The following is a 19,692-nucleotide window of genomic DNA, read 5'->3' as shown; positions in this document are numbered from 1 at the left end:
AATTTTCCTCCACGTTCAAGGTTACTACACACCACTGCAATCCTGTTCATATACAAAGGTAAAAAGACGTTTCCATGGTTTTAGAAAATGTCCTACTTCCTTACATCCCATAAAAAGATGACTCTCTACACTGCTTCACACCACTGTTCCTTAAGGATTCATTGCCATGGCCAAGATTTTTCTTCCAGTATAGAAGGTCAAGGCAAAGCTTTTCTTAACACAGATGGTATTTTCAACTTTTTAATCAGGTTCCAAAATGTGTCAAAGAACATTGTTAGTATGATTAGTATAGAAGATCTTTCCTTACTCTTTATAAGATACATACAGAATCACTTATTTTTATTCCATCTGGCCATGTCTATTGATGAACAAAATTGAAGTTAGTTGAGCCGTTTAAGGAGGTTGATCATCAGGCTTGATCATAAGATGGTATCTTTACTTCATAACCAGAGAGGACACTCATCTTTAACCATCCTTTCCCCTGCTCCTAAATTGCTAAAAGTGTTACTAAGGCAGTTATGGCTATAGCAGGGAGACTATCCAACACTGCCTTCCAAGATAATCCTCCTGACACTGGGTAAGCAGCAGTATCTTCATACACAAAGCAGAGCTCTGGACCAGCCACATCACCAGCCCCTGGGGGTTTATTAGAAATGCAGACTCTTGGGCTCTATCCCAGAACTATTGAATCAGAACCAGCATTTTGACAAGATCCCTTAGTGAGATGAATGCCCATTAAAATTTGAGAAGCACACTGCTCTAGGGAAGGAATACTATTAATGGAATAGAAATTAAATATTTATGGAATATGCACTACATACTTACAGTACAACCAAGGCCATAACTTATGGCAGAAAGAGGAAGAGGCAGTAAAAAAAAATTACTAAGATAAAATAGAAACCATTTAACATGTGAATAAATGAGGATTTTGTCCCCAGCATTCACTGAATATACACATTGTAACAAAAATTAAGAAAAGAAAAACAGAGAGGGCAGACAGACAGAAGCAAGAACTACAATCCTGCAGCCTGTGGAACAAAAACCACATTCACAGAAAGATAGACAAGATGAAAAGGCAGAGGGCTATGTACCAGATGAAGGAACAAGATAAAAACCCAGAAAAACAACTAAATGAAGTGGAGATAGGCAACCTTCCAGAAAAAGAATTCAGAATAATGATAGTGAAGATGATCCAGGAACTCAGAAAAACAATGGAGGCAAAGATCGAGAAGATGCAAGAAATGTTTAACAAAGACCTAGAAGAATTAAAGAACAAACAAACAGAGATGAACAGTACAATAAGTGAAATGAAAAATACAAGAAGGAATCAATAGAATAACTGAGGCAGAAGAACGGATAAGTGACCTGGAAGACAGAATGGTGGAATTCACAGCTGCAGAACAGAATAAAGAAAAAAGAATGAAAAGAAATGCAGACAGCCTAAGAGACCTCTGGGACAACATTAAACGCAACAATATTCGCATTATAGGGGTCCCAGAAGGAGAAGAGAGAGACAAAGGACCGGAGAAAATATTTGAAGAGATTATAGTCGAAAACTTCCCTAACGTGGGAAAGGAAATAGCCACCCAAGTCCAGGAAGCGCAGAGAGTCCCATACAGGATCAACCCAAGGAGAAACATGCCGAGACACACAATATTCAAATTGGCAAAAATTAGACAAAGAAAAATTACTGAAAGCAGCAAGGGAAAAACTACAAATAACATACAAGGGAACTCCCATAAGGTTAACAGCTGATTTGTCAGCAGAAACTCTACAAGCCAGAAGGGAGTGGCATGACATATTTAAAGTGATGAAAGGGAAGAACCTACAACCAAGATTACTCTACCTGGCAAGGATCTCATTCAGATTTGATGGAGAAATCAAAAGCTTTCCAGACAAGCAAAAGCTAAGAGAATTCAGCACCACCAAACCAGCTCTACAACAAAAGCTAAAGGAACTTCTCTACGAGGGAAACACAAAAGAAGAAAAGGACCTACAAAAACAAACCCAGAACGATTAAGAAAATGGTCACAGGAACATACAGCTCAATAATTACCTTAACGTGAATGGATTAAATGCTCCAACCAAAAGACACAGACTAGCTGAATGGATACAAAAACAAGACCCATATATACACCATCTACAAGAGACCCACTTCAGACCTAGGGACACATACAGACTGAAAGTGAGGGGATGGAAAAAGATATTCCATGCAAATGGAAATCAAAACAAAGCTGGAGTAGCAATACTCATACCAGATAAAATAGACTTTAAAATAAAGAATGTCACAAGAGGCAAGGACACTACATAATGATCAAGGGATCAACCCAAGAAGAAGATATAACAATTGTAAATATATATGCATCCAACATAGGAGCACCTCAATACATAAGGCAAACGCTAACAGCTGTAAAAGAGGAAATTGACAGTAACACAATCATAGTGGGGGACTTTAACACCTCACTTACAACAATGGACAGATCATCCAAAATGAAAATTAATAAGGAAACACAAGCTTTAAATGTCACAATACACCAGATACATTTAACTGATATGTATAGGACACTCCATCCAAAAACAGCAGATTACACTTTCTTCTCAAGTGCGCTCCGAACATTCTCCTGGATAGATCACATCTTGTGTCACAAATCAAGCCCCAGTAAATTTAAGAAAACTGAAATCATATCAAGCATCTTTTCTGACCACAACACTATGAGATTAGAAATGAATTACAGGGGAAAAAAGCGTTAAAAACACAAACACATGGAGGCTGAACAATATGTTACTAAATAACCAAGTGATCACTGAAGAAATCAAAGAGGAAATCAAAAAATACCTAGAGACAAATGACAATGAAAACACAATGATCCAAAACCTATAGGAGGCAGCAAAAGCAGTTCTAAGTGGAAGCTTATAGCTATACAAGCCTACCTCAAGAAACAAGAAACATCTCAAATAAACAATCTATCCTTACACCTAAAGGAACTAGAGAAAGAAGGACAAACAAAACCCAAAGTTAGCAGAAGGAAAGAAAACATAAAGATCAGAGCAGAAATAAATGAAACAGAAACAAAGAAAACAATAGCAAAGATCAATAAAACTGAAAGCTGGTTCTTTGGGAAGATAAACAAAATCGATAAACCATCAGTCAGACTTATCAAGAAAAAGAGAGATAGGACCAAATCAATAAAATTGAAAATGAAAAAGGAGAAGTTACAACAGACGCCACAGAAATACAAAGCATCCTAAGAGACTACTACAAGCAACTCTATGCCAATAAAATGGACAACCTGGAAGAAATGGACAAATTCGTAGAAAGGTATAACCTCTCAAGACTGAACCAGGAAGAAAGAGAAAATATGAACAGACAAATCACAAGCAACGAAATTGAAACTGTGATTAAACATCTTCCAACAAACAAAAGTCCAAGACCAGATGGCTTCACAGGTGAATTCTATCAAACGTTTAGAGAAGAGCTAACACCCATCCTTCTCAAACTCTTCCAAAAAATTGCAGAGGAAGGAACACACCCCAACTCATTCTAAGAGGCCACCATCACCCTGATACCAAAACCAGAAAAAGATACTACAAAAAAATAAAATTACAGACCAGTATGACTGATGAATATAGATGCAAAAATCCTCAACAAAATACTAGCAAACAGAATCCAACAACACTTTAAAAGGATCATACACCATGATCAAGTGGGATTTATCCCAGGGATGCAAGGATTCTTCAATATATGCAAATCAATCAATGTGATACACCATATTAACAAATTGAAGAATAAAAACCATATGATCATCTCAATAGATGCAGAAAAAGCTTTTGACAAAATTCAATACCCATTTATGACAAAAACTCTCCAGAAAGTGGGCATAGACGGAACCTACCTCGACATAATAAAGGCCATATACGACAAACCCACAGCAAACATCATGCTGAATGGTGAAAAACTGAAAGCATTTCCTCTAAGATCAGGAACATGACAAGGATGTCCACCCTCACCACTATTATTCAACATAGTTTTGGAAGTCCTAGCCACAGCAATCAGAGAAGCGAAAGAAAAATAAGGGAACCAAATTAAAAAAGAAGAAGTAAAACTCTCACTATTTGCAGATGACATGATACTAAACATAGAGAATCCTAAAAATGCCATCAGAAAATTACTACAGCTAATCAACGATTTTGGTAAAGTTGCAGGATACTAAATTAATGCACAGAAATCTCTTGCATTCCTATATACTAATGATGAAAAATCTGAAAGAGAAATTAAGGAAACGCTCCCATTTACCACTGCAACAAAAAGAATAAAATACCTAGGAATAAACCTACCTAGGGAGACAAAAGACCTGTATGCAGAAAACTGTAAGACACTGATGAAAGAAATTAAAGATGATACCAACAGATGGAGAGATATACCATGTTCTTGGATTGGAAGAATCAGTACTGTGAAAATGAGGGCTTCCCTGGTGGCGCAGTGGTTTGGAGTCTGCCTGCCGAGGCAGGGGACATGGGTTTGTGCCCCGGTCCAGGAAGATCCCACATGCCGCGGAGTGGCTAGGCCTGTGAGCCATGGCCGCTGGGCCTGCGGGTCCGGAGCCTGTGCTCCGCAACGGGGGAGGCCACAACAGTGAGAGGCCCACGTACCACACACACACACAAAAATACTGTGAAAATGACTATACTACTCAAAGCAATCTATAGATTTAATGCAATCCCTATCAAATTACCAATGGCATGTTTTACAGAACTAGAACAAAAAATCTTAAAATTTGTACAGTGACACAATAGACCCTGAATAGGCAAAGCAGTCTTGACGGGAAAAAACGGAGCTGGAGGAATCAGACTTGCTGACTTCAGACTATACTACAAAGCTACAGTAATCAAGGCAATATGGTACTGGCACAAAAACAGAAACACCTATCAATGAAACAAGATAGAAAGCCCAGAGATAAACCCACGCACCTACGGTCAACTGATGACAAAGGAGGCAAGGATATACAATGGAGAAAAGAAAGTCTCTTCAATAAGTGGTGCTAGGAAAACTGGACAGCTACATATAAAAGAATGAAATTAGAACACTCCCTAACACCATACACAAAAAGAAACTCAAAATGGATTAGAGACCTAAATGTAAGTCTGGAGAGTATAAAACTCTTAGAGGAAAACACAGGAAGAACATTCTTTGACATAAATCACAGCAAGATCTTTTTTGATCCATCTCCTAGAGTAATGGAAATAAAAACAAAAATAAACAATTGGGACCTAATGAAACCTAAATACTTTTGCACAGCAATGAAAACCATAAACAAGATGAAAAGACAACCCTCAAAATGGGAGAAAATATCTGCAAACGAATAAACAAAGAATTAATCTCCAAAATATATAAATAGCTCATGCAGCTCAATATTAAAGAAACACACAACCCAATCCAAAAATGGGCAAAACACCTAAATAGACATTTCTCCAAAGAAGACATACAGATGGCCAAGAAGCACATGAAAAGCTGCTCAACATCACTAATTATTAAAGAAATGTAAATCAAAACTACAATGAGGTATCACCTCACACCAGTTAGAATGGGCATCGTCAGAAAATCTACAAACAACAAATGCTGGAGGGGGTGTGGAGAAAAGGGAACCCTCTTGCATTGTTGGTGGGAATGTAAATTGATACAGCCACTGTGGAGAACAGTATGGAGGTTCCTTAAAAAGCTACAAATAGAACTACCATATGACCCAGCAATCCCACTACTGGGCATATACCCTGAGAAAACCATAACTCAAAAAGAGTCATGTACCAAAATGTTCATTGCAGCTCTATTTACAATAGCCCAGAGATGGAAACAACCTAAGTGTCCATCATCGGATGAATGGATAAAGAAGATGTGGCACATATATACAATGGAATATTACTCAGCCATAAAAAGAGATGAAATTGAGCTATTTGTAATGAGGTGGATAGACCTAGAGTCTGTCATACAGAGTGAAGTAAGTCAGAAAGAGAGAGACAAATACCGTATGCTAACACATATATATGGAATTTAAGAAAAAAAAAATGTCATGAAAAACCTAGGGGTGAAACAGGAATAAAGACACAGACTTACTAGAGAATGGACTTGAGGCTATGAGGAGGGGGAAGGGTAAACGGTGACAAAGCGATAAAGAGGCATGGACATATATACACTACTAAACGTAAGGTAGATAGCTAGTGGGAAGCAGCCGCATAGCACAGGGAGATCAGCTCGGTGCTTTGTGACCGCCTGGAGGGGTGGGATAGGGAGGGTGGGAGGGAGGGAGACGCAAGCGGGAAGAGATATGGGAACATATGTGTATATATAACTGATTCATTTTGTTGTGAAGCTGAAACTAACATACCATTGTAAAGCAATTATACTCCAATAAAGATGTTTAAAAAAAAAAAAAAAAAAAAACTAAAAACAGAATTACCATATGACCTAAGAATCCCACTACTGGGCATATACCCAGAGAAAACCATAACTCAAAAAACACATGCACCCCAATGTTCAATGCAGCACAATTTACAATAGCCATGTCATGGAAGCAACCTAAATGCCCATCAACAGATGAATGGATAAAGATGTGGTACGTATATACAATGGAATATTACTCAGCCATAAAAAGGAATGAAATTGGGTCATTTGTAGAGATGTGGGTGGATCTAGAGACTGTCATACAGAGTGAAGTAAGTCAGAAAGAGAAAAACAAATATCGTATATTAACACATATATGTGGAACCTAGAAAAATGGTACAGGTGAACTGGTTTGCAGGACAGAAGTTGAGACACACATGTAGAGAACAAAAGTATGGACACCAAGGGGGGAAAGCCGCCGGGGGGTGGGGATGGTGGTGTGATGAATTGGGCGATTGGGATTGACATGTGTACACTGATGTGTATAAAACTGATGACTAATAAGAATATGCCATATAAAAAAATAACATTCAAAAAAAAAGAAAAGAAAAATAAAACATTACCCATAATTTCAGACTCTTTTTGACTTTTTTAGTCAAGTAGTTGTCCTAATTCTTTATAGTTTCCTTTTATTTATTTATTTTTTTTAACTTTTTTTGCGGTATGCGGGCCTCTCACTGTTGTGGCCTCTCCCGTTGTGGAGCACAGGCTCCGGGCGCACGGGCCCAGCCGCTCTGCAGCATGTGGGATCCTCCCAAACCGGGGCACGAACCCGTGTCCCCTGCATCGGCAGGCAGACTCTCAACCACTGCGCCACCAGGGAAGCCCGATGGTTTCCTTTTAGTACCTCATATTCCTATATAATTTTTAACGAATAGGTAGAATTCTGTAGTCTGCTCTTTTACTTTAAAATTATCACGGTTTTCTTGCTGTACTACAAACTTCCAAAAATTATAAGTGGGAACTTATAATTTTGTTGTTGATGTACCGAGATTTGCAAAATTGTTCCCCCTGTTATTAGATGTTTGGGTTGTTTCCAATATAAACAATGCTGCAAAATAGCTGTGCATATGGGCTTTAACCTCTTTCAAATTATATTCTTGGAATAAATTCCCAAGGGTGAGAGTATGGTGCCAGAGGGTATAAAATTTTTTTATGACTGTTGATATGCTTTTGACAAGTTGAAAAACATTCCTTTGAAAGTATTCAATTTGGAATGAACATAGCTACAAGTCATTTTCCTCCCCTTTACTACATTTCCTTTGAACAAGCGATGTAGCTATGTTATGATATTTTAAAAACTGTTTCATGTCACCCTATAGTTAGAAGTAGACTATTATGTACATTTCACATACTAGGGTTTGATCAAGTGATCCCTAGTCTTTCCAACCTGATGCACATGTCCACTCGAAGCTCCCCTATTACACTGTAAACTCCATGAGGATAGGGACCATGTCTGTTAACACTGCAAGGCACATAGTAGGCCCTGAATTAACATATATACCTCCAAACCAAACAAAAGGGAGTAGAAAGTTTCAAAACACTTGTTTTATTGTGTTATTAATATATTAATAGCACATTTTATTTATAAACGTGTAATTCCCTTGCAAAAGTTGCATGCTCAAATTCTCTTTAAAAAACCTGAACTCTTCCCTTCCTCAGCCTTCACATATAGTTACCAAGTTCTCCTACCTTCATCAGCTCAGTGCTGCCAAAGGAAAAACTCCCAAGATCCCTAACATAAAACCAAAGGCCACCCTAATGTAACTACCTTCCCTTTCCTCACCCTCTGCCTCAAATTTCGCGTTTCAGTAATACCACTTCCAGGAGAGCCCACACGAAGCATGTGATTTGGCATCCTCACCACTCCTCTCCCATCTGGAATGTTCTTCTCTCCCCTCTCCCTTAAAGCCTTAGCTCAGATGTCTCATTTCCTGGAAGCTTGCTCTGAACTTCTCAGGCAGAGGAAGCTACCCCTTCTGACCCTCCTAGCCCTCTGGTTTGTTGCTCCACGGGGCCCACATCCATCTCTGCATGTAGCATCCTAATTAGACGTATGTGTCATCTGCCATGTGGAGGGCCGGGGCCGTATCTCCTTCACCTTTGTATCTCTAGTACCAAGTGCAAAAAAAATGAGTGAATTGACAAAGAAAAGAAGAAACTATCAGAGAGGGAGCCAGCTCTTATTCAACAGGGAAAGGTAGATAGACATATACATAAAATAGAATTTAAACAATTAATAGTTTTCTTACAGCTCCCTATCATATCTTCTTTTTTCTTAAAATACCAAAACCATTTTAATAAGAGCTATAAAGGTCATATCTGAAAAAGACAGACCACCTCAAATGTCTGCATAAGCTAGACAAGATTAATTTCATGTTGGGAGGGAGGAAGCACAGTAACAAAGAGAACTTCAGTTAGGGAAGGAAACAGGATGCAGTAATAAAGGTCTAGGACTGTGGCTTCCAAATGCAAGGGAAATATGGAGGCAAACAATAGGAAGAAAACAGGAGGAAGTGCCAGATTCTCATCCGTTGAAAGCTGTTTGGAAAATACTGCACGTATTTTTATTTGTTTTCAAATACCAGACTGTTAGGGAAAACAGCAGGTATGCTGGTGGGTCAGTAATTCCGAAAGGACGGACCACTTAATACGGCGTCATCAACAAGAACTAACTCCAACATGGACACCGTGCAGTGCTGTGTGTCTGTGTCTTAGTCCCACGGGCAAGGGGGACAGTGTCTGGTTGTGATAAGGGGGCAAGTCCCAGTTCCTAGGCAAATCCTGGGACTGGTCGACATCGAAAACCCGTAAGTTAAATTTTCCTAGTGACCTGAAATAAGCACTTTGTTCCCTTACTGTCTTGGCTGCTCTCTATAAATTTTAAAACAGATACGGGAGAAGGAATTATTTCATGTGGATTGTAGTACAGACTTGGTCTTGAGTCGCGAAGCAAGTACGTTTACTATGATTTAGCAAGCCTGAAGAGCACGTAATGTAGACTTCTGCGTGCTGCACGTTTTAGAAGGTTTGCGAGAAACTGCCCGTGCCACGAGAATTATTTGTCTTGGCAATCTCATTTTTTTGGCGGGGGGGGGGGGCAGGGGCGACGGGGTTGTTTACAGCTCTTCAACTTACAGCGTGAATGGAAACAGGAAATGCTGACTGATACTCCGTGTGAGCACAGGAGCTCGTAGATAGGGATTCTGTAGCCTGGCTTGATTCAAACTTCAAAACCCATAATCTGCTCAGAAAGGAACTGTCAGTGGGTCTGCTCTGGGAAGGGACTATTGGGACAAATACTCTTAGTAACCTCCGCAGGAAACAGAGCTCTGGGTAAAAACCAATACTGGACAACTGGGTGGCTGGCTCCCTACGCTGATCTGCTAGGACACCCCGAGTCCCATGGTACAAACTGAACAAAAACAATAACAACAAAAAAGCCACTACTGACAGGCACACCGCTTGCTATCTATGAAATTCTTCAATAAGGCAGAGAGAATGATTTTTATATTGAAGTTATTCTATCACATCCCCAACTTGCTATACACAGAGAAGTTGCAGTGATGATTAGGACTCAGATTTTAGAGTAATCACTGATCTGCTACCTTAAAAAAAAAAAAAAAAAAGCATTAACGTCATGACATAACAGGCAGGCCCTATAAGCCATGGGTTCATAAAATTCTAGAGCTATGAGGGACCTTTAGGGATAACACACTCTAACCTCTTCAGGGCTCCTATGTGCCAGGTAAGCTCCCTTCTTGAGATGACAATGAAGAACCTGCTATGCTGTCTCAGGTCCCTCTGATGCCCGGCCCAGAGCGCTCCTTTCTATATTACATACTCTCTGCCATTCTGCCCAAAAGCACTCTTGATTAAACATACACACCCCAGGATTTAGGAAAAACCTTTGTTTCTTCTCATTCAGTAATTACTGAACCTCTATGACCCTGCAAGGCATCTGAGCATTTATCAATGTGCCCCTGTCTTCACATAGTGAGCAAACAGGGCTGCCAGCACATTTTTAACAAGACAAAGATGAGAAAGATTCATTCATTACCTAATAACAAAGGAACATCTTTCTAACCTTTCTTTTCATTGTTTTCCTGCTTGAATTCCCTTTGGTACTTTAAAATGTTTATTTATCTATCAGTATGTAGGTAAATTGGAATCAACTCTCTTTCACAATTACTTCTAGATGATCTCATGGGTTAGTACGTTTACTGAACCCATTTCTATGGAATCACAATCTTAAGTGCAGTTCAGTCGTTCTCAACTAGGGACAGCTGTCCATATCTGGAGTCACTTTCGGTTATCGTAACTGGCATCTAGTAAGTAGGAGCCAGGGATGCTGCTAAACATCGTAGAATGCAGAGGACAGCCGCACACCCGCTTAAAAACAACAACAACAACGACAAAAACCCACCTAGAATTATCTACCCAAAATGCCCAAAGAGGTAGACACCCTGCTCTAGTTCAAGCAGGACAAAGGAGCCTTGTACTTTCTAGACCCTCTTCCTGAGAACGTTACAAATGCATTTGCTGCATCGGAACAAAACACTACAAGATTATGTTAACGAGAACCGTATGTCCCATGAGACCCTGAAATATGAGTAGAAACTCCACTCAGCAACGTCTGATGCGCTGTGTCGACGATGTGTTTACTACAACACGGCAGTTCCCGGTGATGAAAAGTAGTGTCTCACAGGTGCACCAACTTCGTAAGGAAGCGAGGAATACAGGACAACACGGGTGATGGCAACGATCTGTCTTACTACTAAGAACGAACATATATGATGGGGAAAAGCTATTCAAATAGAAACTGGGGCTTGGGGAGAGGCACAGACGTTGACATTTACTGACATGCCTGTGTGCCCGGCAATGCACTAGACATTCTCCATCTCATTTCACTTTTTATCGCCTTCATCCTCTGCTTACAGATTATGAAGTTAAAGATGTAAAAGTTTAAATGATTTTTTTCCCAAGATCAAACAGTGAGAAGGCGATAGAGCTTGGATGGAAATCATGGTCCATCTGACTGCAGGCTAGGCCCCTACTCCATCCTGCCCCGTCCATGTATAACTGATCCTGCAGCATTTCTTTAACTCAGCCGCTTGGCAAGTTGTGTACCAAGATGTAACTCTCAACACCTTATACTTCAATAGTAATTTGATATCTAAGATGTAGCTCTAGATTCTTTTCCTGAACCCCAGACTTGTTTTCTAATTGCAATGTGGCCCTGCTGTGATAAAAGAAAGTAAGTCATCTGCAGTCTTCTTCTCTATTATATTTCTTCCCTCCCTTCCTTCCCCTCTCTCCCTCCTTCCTTCCATTCTCTCTCTCTCTCAATTCAAAGTTCTTTTCTCTCTTAGAGCAATTCATTTAGGGATAATGAATCTCATCCTTTCCCAGTTCTCAGCCTACAGTGCTGAGTTCTGGGCAGCGGCGGGCAGTATACTGGTGAAAAAGAAAGAGCTGTCAAGGACCAGCTCCATCTGGGTTTGGTATCCAACACCAGCAGAAACAGGTCACAGGTAGAGAACACTTGCTCTGCAATCTGGCCTCCTGAGAACCAGATGGTATTCTGGGAGTCAGGAGGTATTTTACCACCTTTCACTGGATGAGTCAGATCCCAAGATGGGTCTTCCCAGCCTCCTCCAAGCCAGGCGTCCACCCTCCAGCACTGGCTGGGGAAATGACCAGCCCCCCAACTCTCTTGTTTGGGTTTTCCTTTCCAAATTGCACACCACGGTGGGAGAAAAGGCAACAAATACTTCAGATCCTAAATTCTCGTTTTTGCTTTTACACTGGGGAAAACCCTCCTTAGGCTCTGGGATAGAGTTAAGCTGAGGCACCAAGAGTTGTCCTGAGTTTCTGGCTACTTGAGACACCTGAATATTGTCACTGTCACAGCAAACTGAACTTCCACCTTGCTGTGTCACTAAGGGTTTACTCCATGTGTACTCAGAAGATTAGAATTTTCAGATTTCACAGCCACTTTATAATGGTAATAATTTTTCTCTCCATGATGCATGCAACCAACATACGTATCAAATACACAACATAGTGAATCCCCATTACTTTGGGACATGAACTTGAATTTATGGACTGTGAGAGGGCTCACAGAAGAACTAGCCTTTGCAATCAGTTTAGCTCAAAATAGGTTGAGATAAGAAGTATGTCTGCACAGGGCAGATTTTGCTAACTTAATCCTCAAAAGAATTTCTAGTAAACAGAGGGAGAAATAAAACCGTAGCTTTCATTCAGTTAGCACTTAACTTTCTCACGACAAATCAGAAATGAAAACAAAACCTTTGTACAGGAGGAAGTAAGGTGGATGCCGGACTAGGCTTCATTCTGAAGCACTGTGGGCTATAATTCCTGAATAATGCTAAAGGAATGGAAACTGGACTCTTCAAACTGCCTTTTTCTACCCTATGTAAACATGTCTACTCCGCTGCAGCTGTCTACAGATAAACTCAGGGCAAGTGGAGTTCAGAGTCACAGAAGCACATGAACTCTGAATTGCAGCTCAAGGTAGGCTGCTGGCCTTCGAGGATTTTAATTATTTTTTCAATGACTAGAAGGAGACTAAGTAAACCAGGATGAATCAATAAATGACAGGGGAAGCTCTGTATTATTACTACAGCTGGAAAAAAAAGTGTGGGGGGACTTGATTTAGAACGTATTAATTTTAAGGATCCAACTTAAGACTATGAAATTCTACAAAAAAATGAAATCCTTTCTGCTCTTTCGGACTTGTCTTTGCTCTTAGGGTTTTTTTTTTCTTTTTTTTAAAATTTATTTATTTTTGGCTGTGTTGGGTCTTCGTTTCTGGGCAACGGCTTTCTCTAGTTGCGGCGAGCGGGGGCCACTCTTCATCGCGGTGCGCGGGCCTCTCATTACCGCGGCCTCTCTTGTTGCGGAGCACAGGCTCCAGACGCGCAGGCTCAGCAGTTGTGGCGCACGGGCCTAGTGGCTCCGCGGCATGTGGGATCTTCCCAGACCAGGGCTCGAACCCGTGTCCCCTGCATTGGCAGGCAGATTCTCAACCAGTGCACCACCAGGGAAGCCCCCCTGCTCTTCGGTTTTATTAAATGTCTTAGGGTCAAATTTTCATCAAGTATACAGATTCAACTGGGCACAGGAAAAAGAAACCAATTAAAAAAGAAAAAGATATTAATATTAACACGTGCCTTTCCTCTTTCTTACCATTTTGGTGAAGGCAGTGCTTACACACATTAGGGGAAGTCTGGTAGTCGTATAGAAGCATGAGAAGGTTACAGGGGATTTATTAGGAGAAAAGGAAAGAGAAGATAAGGAAAGTATAAAAAGAACATAGGTCCATATGAACTATCTGTTTTGGGTAGTAATAAAAACTTCAAAAATACCAGTAATGCCACTTAGATGTACTTTGGTATCAGGATCCAGAATCCTTCTTCCAGAGAATTAATTAGGTACAGACACTGGTTCCTGTTATTTGAACCCATCGTTATACATCTTGTTTTGTAAAATGATTTTGACCAAAGTGAAATTTGATTCTGAAAAAAATGTTTAGATGAAAATTAAATTATACATGTTACTTTTTACCTCCTCTATAAAAATCCAACTGAATTAAATTCATAGATTCATTACCCAAAGATGCCAACTTCTTGTACAGATCATGAGCACCTGTACAATGTCATTGCTTCGACCAGGGTTTTAACCCTTCCATTTTTAGCCAACTGTGGTACCCCAAAGTTCTGGCTAAGGGCCTGGATTTTGGGTGACTGCTTGGGGCAGAGCTGTTCTCTTGCAGCTCCTGAAAACCGGACACTAGGAAAATAACTTGAAACAAATTCTGAAAGTCTCTGCTAACAACATGTCTTAATTTAAAGTAATGGAAAGATGAAATAGAACATTTTTCATCGAGCAGTTGATGAAAACCAAGCCAAGGAGGAAAAAAGCATAAATGTCAAAAGGTAAATACGTTTAATCTCAAAGGTTCCCAGGGGGAAAAAACAACATCCAAAAAACTATATTAGCTTCTTCTGCGACTGCAAGAAACCCAGCAAGAGAAACCAAGATTCCTGAGTTTGGAAACAAATTAAATCTACCAACATTCCTAGTATGACAACTTCTATTATAGAAAAAGAAACTAAGATGGAAGGAAAACATTCTAAACTTGAAAGCTGGCAGATTCTACAACGTATTTAACTGAATAAAAGCAGGCAGGGCAGGAATTTTTGAACTGAAGGTAGAGACCCATTAGTGTTTTACATAATCAACTTACTGGGTTGCAACAAGAATTTAAAAAAAAAAGAAGAAATAGGATAGGAAATATTAGGATACGTGACATATGATAAGAGAAAGTAGTCTTGTTTCATAAGACACTGATTCCATTTTTGCACACGTGTGTGCACGTGTGCACATGCATTTTGTGATATAAAGTGTACTTTATGCTCTGGGTTTCAGTCAAAACATTCAAGAGTCACTGGCCCAGACTCTGCAGATTTCTTATCTAGGAAGGGAGACAGACCGGCTGGTTTTACAGTCATGTCTAGCCCCACTGGTTTCTCACAAGATCAATTTAATGATTATCCAGACCTGGTCCCACTCTGCTCAGCACTGGGACAAACGGCACAGGTAGCTTAAAGGAATGACGACCTCAACCTCAGTGTTATCAGCCATTACCAGTACATTTAGAGGCACAGATGCAATGTTACTCTCTCACTGATCCAGTGGCTCTTTTGGGCAGAAATGGTCTCCATGGTCCTTCTTTCCATGTTTTCTTCAGTGTGTCTGACCTGGTCACTAGCAACAGACAAGCCCCCCTGCCTGTCCAGTGGTACAAGATCTTGAAAGGATTCGATTTAACAGAACAAATGAGAACTCACTGAAAAGGCAATTCCTACTTACAAGTCTAAAGAGCTGAAAGTAAAGATAATTGCCCCGAAAGGAGGGATGAGCATATTTTTTCCTTGGCTTATTTAAAAAATAATCCTTTCCGTCTATAAAATGAATATATATGAGCAGAAACATATTACTGATTACTGAAAAATCTGATATGAAGGAGAAAATATATCAGGCACTTTTAACCGTGTTCGCTGTTACTTATGTCCTTGAATCTCTCTGTACTGTTGACCACGGAACATGCCCTTGAGATGTCCAAGTAAACACAGTTTATAAGGGAAAGGTAACAAAGCGTCAGGAATAATTCTCATGTTCCCACCTCTGCACCTCTACCCCATCCCTATGTGCAGAAGGAGTTGATACTAAAGTTTGGTATCATTCTTATTTTGTATAAACAAAGAACAAACCTTCATTTGCCACCCCTGTTTCTTTCTCCTGCTCTTGGTATGTCCCTAGACTGGCCTTATATCTAGAAGTGGGGTCCAACTTGGGTTAAGTACCAATAATAGAAATAAGATTATTTGCATCACACAAGAAAAAACTAATCTTTGATTTACTTAAGAATGAAAGTGGGCCCGTCGGTTTGGCTGATTTAGAAGATAATCCTAAGCATGTTTGTGTAGAGAAGTCAAAGAAGTCAAAGATCTCCTCTCTAAACCCTGGCAGATATTGTCACACATACACACACACACACACACACACACACACACACACACGAGAGAGAGAGTGAGGTATAGTGACATGGATGACTTGGCATTAACTTGATTCTGAGTCTGGGAAAACCTCTTGAACTATGTCATGCTAACCTCACCTTTCTATTTAAAGGAGCCCATACAGAATCAGAAAATGTTGTAGCTTCTCTTGCAGCTAGGTATGGCTATGAGACCAAGGTTGTTAATGAGATGTAAACAGAAGTGTTGTATGACTTCCAGTAAGGCTCTAGAAAAGGTGATATGCCTTTCATTCTCCTTCTTGCTGGCTGGGTTACAGATGTGATGGCTGGGGCCTGTGCAACCATCCTGGGCTACTAGGCACACCCTGATGACTGAGTAGATGACATACCAGTCGAGACTGTCTACCCTGGATTTCTTTTACACGGCAGAGAAATAAACTTATATTTGCTTTGGGCCACTTTTTTCACTATTGTTGTTATGTGTGGGTGAACCTAATCCTAGCCGATTCCTTTGTGAAAATAAAGCCTACTTAGAAACGTGATAGCATTTTTCATTTCTGTCATTTCAGTTTGCACATGATTTGAATGTTATGCAGTGTTTTCTTTCTCTGCACAACAGTAACTCTGGGACTAAAGACAAGGTTACATTTCTAATTTAGAAAAGATGTGAGATTTGCTCAAAGTTTTGCTGATGAAAAAGTTAAGATTTCTGAGGCTGAGAGTGGCTGTAACTCTTTGATAGATGCCTCAAAGCTATGTCACTGAAGGTAAGTCAGAGAGAGTCTAATCGAAAGCTCCAGACACAGATTTTAATCAAGGCAGCAGAAACCGGTACATCAGTTTGCGGTAGAAGAGGACACACGGTAGGTCTCAAGAGGGTTTCCTGTTCATCTGACTTTAACAACTGTTCCCACTCTAAATTCTATCTCCTCTGTGTACGTGCTAAACAAAGAAGTGTTCTTGGAAGGCAAAAAAACCTATTTTCATAGTTGTTTTAAATATTTTTAGAATTTATTATTAAACTATTGCCTGACCCTAAAAAGTAGAAACAAGCTAGTCGACCAAAACATTCATGCACTTTTATAAAACAAACAAAAAAGGACTAAACTAGACTGAGGTGGGCTGGGGTAGAGGGCAATCAAAAGAAGGTACTCATCGCTGGTGTCTAAAATTCAGTATGTTTGTGTGCACGAACACTTGAATATATGAAAAATAAAAATTAAAAAAAAACCCCTCTCATTCTTTAGGACATAACTGAACATCTCAGTGGGCAAGAAGGAGTTTTTAGTGGATGAATAAGCCATCCTCACTGCCTCTGGACAGCAGGCTACAAGGGCAACCTCTGAGAAATCTCTTCACTTCTCCACATTGAGTTTGTAGAGAGAAAGTCTCGCCGGGGCTCAGGCTGTCAGATCCCTCAGGTCATCTACTGTCCACATCTCTACCATTCCCATTATCAAGGGAAATGGAAGAGCATGGACGGCTATATACCACCATCACTCCTGCTAGAAAGTAACGTAAAGGCCCTGACCCACTAAACATGGCCGTTAGCATCCAGATTTAGCTCTAAAATAAGTAAAGACTTGACCACATACTAATGACAACTGCCAATCTACGCCTCTAGCCTCAGCCTGTCTCCTAAATTCCAACCCATATTCCTCCCCCGCCTTGCATAAATAACAAACATTAACGTTTTGCCACAACTGCTTATTTTCCTTTTACAAAGAAGTAACACAGCACAGACAGAGCTGAAGGCTATCCTCGTGCACGGGTACCAGTTCAGCTCCTTCCCTTCCTCTCACGGTCAGCAATTCATATTAACTTGGTGCTTATGCGGGTCATGTTTTCATTCTTCTGCACATGTCCAAAGGCATAAACAAAATACAGTGCTGTTTGTATGTTTTTTAAGTGTGTGAGACTGTATTTACAATTCCACGAGCTGCTTTTTCACTCAACATTGTATTTCTGAGCTCTTTCCTTGTGGAAATACCCAGAAGTAGTGCTGCTGGCTGTGAAGGACCCACATCTGTAACTGCTAACCGAGTCCTTTACTGGGGAAGGGGCCAGTTAGATAAACCCTTTGGCCTCTCCTTCCCCTCACTCATTCTCTTCAGGAAGGTGGACTGTCTTACCTGATGGGAAAGGGGTAGTTTGGAAAGAAACCCCATCTTCCAGTGGAGTCCTGATAACAGTAACACTACAAAATCATTCCGGAAGTTCTCATGGATCAGAAACTGTATGCTCTTCTCCGTGACCTTTAAGGACGTTGAAAATATACGTCCAGTCTGTTTTCTCTGCCATATCGCTGAGCTGGATGAACGCCCGGTGATTCCTTGAACACATACTGATCTTTCTCCCCTCTGTCCCCTTTTACTGGATTAGATCTTAAACTTTTTTCAAAACCTCCCTCAAACGCCATCTTCTCAAGGGAGTCTTAATGGAACCACTACTGAAGAATTGTCCATTTATCTCTACCAGTAATTGAAAGCATAACATTTCAGATCGGCATTTGTTCCCCTCCAAATGACCTGATCTAACCATGAAATTCATCTCTGCCACGTCTTATACTCCAGCTAAACTGTCCTCAGAACCCACCAACTCTTTCCCATCCACATTTGTTTGTTCTGTGCACTCTGCCTAAAAACCATTTCTCCCTCACTCTGCGTGTCCAATAACTTCAGATTTTAAATCAATTTTTCCTTTTTTAAAAAAATCACAAAAGTAATGCACACTAATTGTGAAAATTTCAAGAATACCAAAATACATGAAGAATACAGTGAAGGTCACCATGACCCCATTTCCCACAGATGAATAAAAGTAATCATTTGATATACTTCTTTCATACCTTTTAGTTGCAGGTATATATTTATTTCATAATTTTAAAATGCAAGAAATACATTATAAATATTGTTTGGCAGCGTAATTTCTTTTACATTATGTATTGTGAACTTCTTTCCATGTTCTATATACATCTATTCTTTTTAATAACCTTGATGTTACACCAATAATACCATACTTTTTGCTTTTTTTCTTGAAGTTTTATGTTTTAACGTTCACGTTAAAATTTAATCCATCTTTATTCGGAATAAATTGTGATGAAGGACTCTAAAGTTTATGTTTAAAAATTAATAGTCAGGGGACTTCCCTGGCGGTCTAGTGGTTAAGACTCCACGCTTCCACTGCAGGAAGCACGGGTTTGATCCCTGGTCAGGGAACTAAGATCCCGCATGCTGTGTGGGGCAGCCAAAAAAAAAAAAAAAGAGTGCTCCAGGCAGAGAGAAGAGCCAGTGCAAAGATCCTGAGGTGGAAGCACCCAGTGTGTTTGGGGAAGAGCAAGAAGACTAGTGTGGCTGGATGGAAAAAAAAAAATTAATAGTCAAATGTCTGAACATCATTTAATGAGTGATACATCCACTGGCCACTGATTTCAAATGTTACCTTTATCAAATTATTAATATCTACATATAATGGAGTAAGTCTAATTAAGGACACAGGTATTCCTTTGATATCAGTTTTCTTTGTTTTTTCCTCTATTGTTATGGCAGTGTTATCTTGTTTTGATATCTAGAGTTAAGTAAATCATCCATCATTGTTCTTTAAATTTTTTTCTTATCTATCCTCGTCATTTATTCTTTTAGAATCTAAACAAATGTTGCTCTTGATTTAACGATGAAGCTCATCTTCCTCTATT

At 39.9% G+C, this 19,692-nt stretch overlaps 1 protein-coding gene across 13 annotated transcripts in view; it reads right to left on the bottom strand.

The window, feature by feature from the left end:
* The window catches only part of MTHFD1L (methylenetetrahydrofolate dehydrogenase (NADP+ dependent) 1 like), a 227,690-nt gene that overhangs the window by 110,400 nt on the left and 97,598 nt on the right, over positions 1–19,692 (bottom strand). The gene's annotated exons all lie outside the window — the stretch shown is intronic.

The sequence above is a fragment of the Stenella coeruleoalba genome, assembly GCF_951394435.1.
Source record: "Stenella coeruleoalba genome assembly, chromosome: 12".
Lineage (NCBI taxonomy): Eukaryota > Metazoa > Chordata > Mammalia > Artiodactyla > Delphinidae > Stenella > Stenella coeruleoalba.
Note: the sequence above shows the minus strand (reverse complement) of the source record. Positions and strands in the feature narration are given on the sequence as shown.